Below are 6000 nucleotides of genomic sequence, written 5' to 3' on the forward strand. Positions count from 1 at the left end.
GGAAATCAAGAGTCAGATGCTTAACCAACTGAGTCACCCATGTGCCCCAAAGTATTTCTTCTTTAAACCTGAGGGGGAAAACAGACAAACTTAAAACTCTTAAAACCTCCCACTACCAAACTAATGTCTGTAGAAACACTACACAGGAGAAACTGGAATATATGGCCAAACATAAGTCAAAGATTCCCTCAGAAAATGGATAATTATGGGCCCCTGTGTGGCTCAGTCAGTTAAGTGCCTTCAGCTATGGTTATGACTTTGAGGTCCTGGGATCAAGCTACATAGCAGGCTCCCTGCTTGGTGGGGAGTCTACTTCTCCCTCTCCCTCTGCCTCTGCCCCCCAACTCCTACTTACTCTCTCTCAAATAGTTTTTAAAAAAAACTTTAAAAAAATAAAGTAAATAATTATATTCTGTCCTTACAAAGTTCCTCATAAATGGGATCTTCTTGAAATTATGTTATTTAGAACTAAAAAATATTTGAAAGAAGTCTTATAATTTGAAGACTAACTTAATCAATGTTAGTTTGCAATGCTAACAGAATAGCCAAAAAATTTTTTTAGTTTGAGATATAATTTACATAGCATAAAATTCACCTATTTTAATTGTGTATTTTCATATGATTTCGTAAAATTATATAGTCCCACAACCCAACATTACAATCATGTCTTAGACCAGCTCTATTGTTCCCCAAATGGGATTAGCCTCTGCTCCTACCACAACACCAGGCCACCACTGATTTACTTTCTGTCACTAAGTTTTGCTTTTGTAGATCTACATACATAATCTTCAAGTGTACTTTCTTCCCTTGTTCCTTTTGCTTGTGGAAGATTTTTGAGATTCATCTGTACTGTTGCATGTAGTAGTATTTTGTTCATTTAAGTTTTGTACTTAATTTTTATTATGATAAAACATACATGACATAAAATTTACCATTTAAAAAATTCACCATTTTAACCATTTTTTTTGTGGTTGTGACATTGTAATTTATGAGGAACATATTTTTGTAGATATTCTTTGTTCAGATCTCCTCACAACACAGTTGAAATTTCCTAAGTGAGGATAATGATAGAGGTGTCTTTTGTTATGTTAATTGGGTGACTTTTGGAAAGCACCTAGATCACCTGAGGTTGGGGGTTGGTAACCCAAGGGCTCCAACCTTGTGGTTCGAATTGGAACTTCCAGTCTCCTAACTCTCCCCACTACCTCCAGGGAGGGGAGAGGAAATGGAGGGTGATTTGATAGCCAGTGGACTATGATTTGATCAAGCATGAAACCTGCATAAAACCCCAAAAGGATGAGTTTGGACAGCTGTTAGGTTGGCAAACACATAAAGGTTAGGGAGAGTGGCATGTTAGGAAGCTCTGCTTTTTCCCTCATGCCTTGTCCTACGTACATGTCTCTTCGTCTGGCTCTTGATGCGTATCCTTCAATATCCTTTGTGATAAACTGATAACCTACTGAATAAACTGGTTTCCTGAATCCTAAGAGCTGCTCTATCAAATTAGTTGAACCCAAGGGGGAGATTCTGGGAATCTCTGATTAATAGCCAGTGCACAGGTAACAAACTAAACTTTAAGTTGGCATCTGAAGTGAAGGGCAGTCTTGTGGGACAGGTCCTTTCCCTGAAGAATCTGATACTATCTCTGGATAGGTAATGTCAGAATTGAATTGAATTGGACACCAATTGAGTTGTTGCTTGGTGTGGGGAAAGCGCCACACACACCCTCACACCTTGCTAGGACTGGGTGCGACTTAATGAGTGGTAAAATATACATGACATAAAACTTACCATTTTAGCCATTTTTTAAAGTGTATAGTTCAGTGGTGAAGTACATTCATGATATTGTATAGTCATCACTTCCATTTCCAGAACTTTTTCATCTTCCCAAATGGAAATTCTGTACCCATTAGATACGAATTCTTCATTCCTTCCCCCTCGTCCCAGACTCTAGCCACAACCCCTCTACTTTCTGTCTCTATGAATTTGCCTATTCTAGATTCCTCTTTTAGGTGGAATCATACAATATTTGTCCTTTTGTGTCCAGATTATTTCACTTAGTACAGTGTTGTCAAGATTAAACCATGTTGTAGCATGAGTCAAAACTTCATTCCTTTTTAAGGCTGAATAATATTCCATTGTATGGATGGATGATATTTTATTTATCCATTCCCCTGTTGATGGACACCTGGGTTGTTTCCACCTTTTGGCTATTGTTAATAATGCTGTATGAACATGGGTGAACAACTATTTGTTTGAGTATCTGTTTAGTTATTTGAGGCATTTTCCTAGCAGTGGAATTGCTGGATCATATGGTAATTCTGTTTAACTTTTTGAGAGACTGTCATTCAGTTGTTCCATTTCTCTATTGGAACTATTCTGATGGGTGTGTAGAAGAATCTTACTGTGTTTCTAATTTGCATTCCCCAATATCCAGTAATGTTCATCAGCTTTCCATGTATTTGTTTTTGCCTCTTGCTTATCTTCTACTGTGAAGTATCTGTCCAACTCTTTTGCCCATTTTTTGGTTCTATTTTATTTTATTTTGTTATACCCCTTTATTAAGATATGACTGACATATATACATTGACTTGTCTTATTATTGAATTACAGAGTTCTTTTTATATTCCTTTTTCAAATATATGTTTTACAAATATTTTCCCCAGTCTGTTGCTGGTATTCTTTTTCAATGAGCATACATTTTTAAATGTTGATGCAGTACAACTTATTCCATTTTTTTTTGTAATTTATGCTTTCTAGACCTGTGTAAGCAATCTCTACCTAAACCAAAATCATAAAGATGTTTTTCCTTTTTTTTTTTTTCCTTCTAGGAGTTTTATGGCATTAGTTCTTTTGTCTAGGTCCATCATTCATTATTAAATGATTTTTGTCTATCACATGAGGAAAAAAAATCATTCTTTCCCACGTATTCAGTTATTCTAGTTTCATTTATTGGAACAAACTATTCTTTCCTGCATTGAATCACCTTCATTGACTATGAAGTGATTATAATTGCATGGGTTTATTTCTAGACTCAGTTCAGTTTTATGGCTCTCTGTGTCTATGCCAATACCATACAGTCTGGATTACCAAAGTTATATAATATGTCTAAAGAACAAGTGTTGAATGTCTTCCAATCTTTTCCTTCCTTCCAAAAATTGTTTTGACTATTCCACATTCTTTGCATTTCATGTAAACTTAGAAGTCAACTTATTGGGGAGCCTGGATGGCGCAGTTGGTCGAGCACCCAACTCTTGGTTTTGGCTCAGGTCCTGATCTCAGAGTCCTGGGATGGAACCCTACTTTGGACTCTATGCTCAGCTTGGAGTCTGTTTCAGATTCTTTCTCCTTCTCCTTCTGCTCCTCCCACTTGTGCTTACTCTTTCTCTCTCTAAAATAAACAGGTGAATCTTTAAAAATAAATAAATAAAGTCAGCTTTATAGGGATGCCTGGGTGGCTCAATTGATTAGGTGTCTGCCTCAGGCTCAGGTTATGATCCCAGAGTCCTGGAACTGAATCCCTTATCTGGCTCCCCGCTCAGTGTGGAGCCTGCTTCTCCCTCTCCTTCTGCTTGCTCATGCTCTCTAACTCAATCTCTCTCTCAAATAAATAAATAAAATCTTTAAAAAAAAATAAAGTCAGTTTGTCAATTCCACATATAAAAACCATCTGCTAGTATTTTGACACGGATTGGATTGATTCTAAGATCAATTTGAGAATGCCATCTTGACAATATTGAGTCTCTTCATCCACACATATAGTATACATCCATTTTTTAGTCCTCTTTAATTTCTCTTAGTGATGTTTTATTTCCTCAGTACAAAGACTTTGAAATCTTAATTTTTTTGAAGTATTTTAAATGTGATTGTAGATGAAATTTTTAAAATCCAAGGTTACACTCTTTCTGGTATATTGATATTCTAAATTCACTTATGAGTTCTAGCAGTGTTTTAGAAATTCTCTACAATATTCTAAATATATGATCATGTTTTCTGTGAATAAAGAAAGTTTTGCTTCTTCCTTTTCAATCTATATGCTTAATGTTTCTTTTGATTGTTTTATTTCACTGGCTAGAACTTTCAGTACAATGTTGAATAGAAGGCGTGAGAGAGGTTTTGTCCCAGATCCTTGACAGAAAGCATTCCATTTCTTGCCATTACATGCAAGATTAGTTCACATGTACTTTCTTTGTTGATGATTTTTATTAGATGGGCAAAATTCCCAACTATTCTTATCTTTTTGAAAAAAAATTAATCATAAACATTGGAATTTTCCAAATGCTTTCTCTATGTCTATTGAGGCTTTTCTTAATTATTCTATTATAGGATTTATTATATTCATTATTCTATTATTAGATTCTATTGTATTCATTGACTTTATCAGAGGTATATTATAGTAATTGATTTTTAGATGTTAATCCAATCTTGCATCTCTGTGATAAACCTCACTTGTTCATGATCTAGTTCCTATTTGTATGTTGCAAGTATTCCATTATTCATGTTTTGTTAAGGATTTTTACATATATATTTATGAATAATATTGCTGTGTGCCTTGTTCTTTTTACTTTGTGATATATTTTTCTGGCTACATTACCAGGGAAGTTCTCATAAAATGAGATGGGAAGTTTACTTCATTCTTTATTTCCTGGAAGAATTTTCTCTTTTCTCTTTGGTAGAGGTTACATTCCACCACTCTGAGCCCATAAAGCTGCTATCCTTCTTCACTCCAGACTATGTGTACGTTTGGGAATGCTTTCAAAGGCACAGCAAATTCTCAAATCTCTTTTGATCCCACTTTTTGTTGCATTCTCTGAGATTTCCCCTCTACGTATGTAGTTTAGCAATCATCTGGAGATCTGTGGAGAGTTTTAAGCCAGCCCTTCTATAACTCACTTCCTATATCTCACATTTAAATTTCTAGTTGGTAACCATATAACTTCAACTTAAACAGTAGACTCTGACTGGTAAATTACAAATTTTGTTTCCCCACCCCAAATGGAATATGCCACCTTCAACTAGAAACAACCAGATTTTCACCATCTATGACAAACAAATCCACCATTACTAGATAATGCTCTTTAATACTTAAGCAGGAGGAAGGGAAAAGATGGGAGCAGCTTCAGGTTGATATTACCTGATGCAATAGCAATTTTTCATAAGAAGACACTCCTCAATCTGTTGTCTGCCTTTAGTCATTCCCTAGTGCCTTGTGATGGTTATTTTCAACAGTTTTATCTAATTTTCTACAAATTTTTTGTAGAAGGGCAGGGAAGTGATTTTATACAGTCTTTGCCATTATACTTCGGATTTTACAAATATAACTATGTGATTGCAAACCATATAAACTTAAATAGCAATACTCAAAATGGTTAGATTGTAGAGATCTAACAAATACAGAACCTACTGGATGGACAACAGCAACAGAAGTCTCTCCTAATCTTGTGCGAGTAGTGCCATTATTTGTCTATAGAGAAGCCCTTGTCTCTTCTTCTTCCTTTCTAATAGAATTAGTATGTGCTTACACATTGTAAGATATATGCTTCATAGGTCCGTTCCCAATCTCAAGAAATAATATTGATTAATCTTTGTCAATTATAATAATTCGTATCCCTTGAGAGTTATCACTATAGGCATAAGCTTATGACATTACCCCAGCCAATGATATAAAAAGAGAATCCTGCCAAGTGGCTTTTGGAAAGTTTTCTTTCTCATATAAAGAGACATAGGACAGTTTCTGATAGTTGTTCAAAAAAGATAAAACAAGAGCTGCTCCCCAGTGAGCAAAAGCCAAGGACAAAAGCCCTGGTGATAGGATTGGATTACCAACCATCCCAATTGACCCAATACTGACTCAGTGTTAGCACTTAAAGTCCTGTGTCCCAGGAAACCCCTCAGGATTGCCTTGGTGGGCCAACAACATGGCTTCAGTTTGCCATTGAGGGAATAGAGCAAAATAACCTCTGTGGAATCAGAGACCTTATTCATTTTGTTAGAAGCTAT

Source organism: Neovison vison, chromosome 1, assembly GCF_020171115.1.
Source record: "Neovison vison isolate M4711 chromosome 1, ASM_NN_V1, whole genome shotgun sequence".
Taxonomy (NCBI): domain Eukaryota; kingdom Metazoa; phylum Chordata; class Mammalia; order Carnivora; family Mustelidae; genus Neogale; species Neogale vison.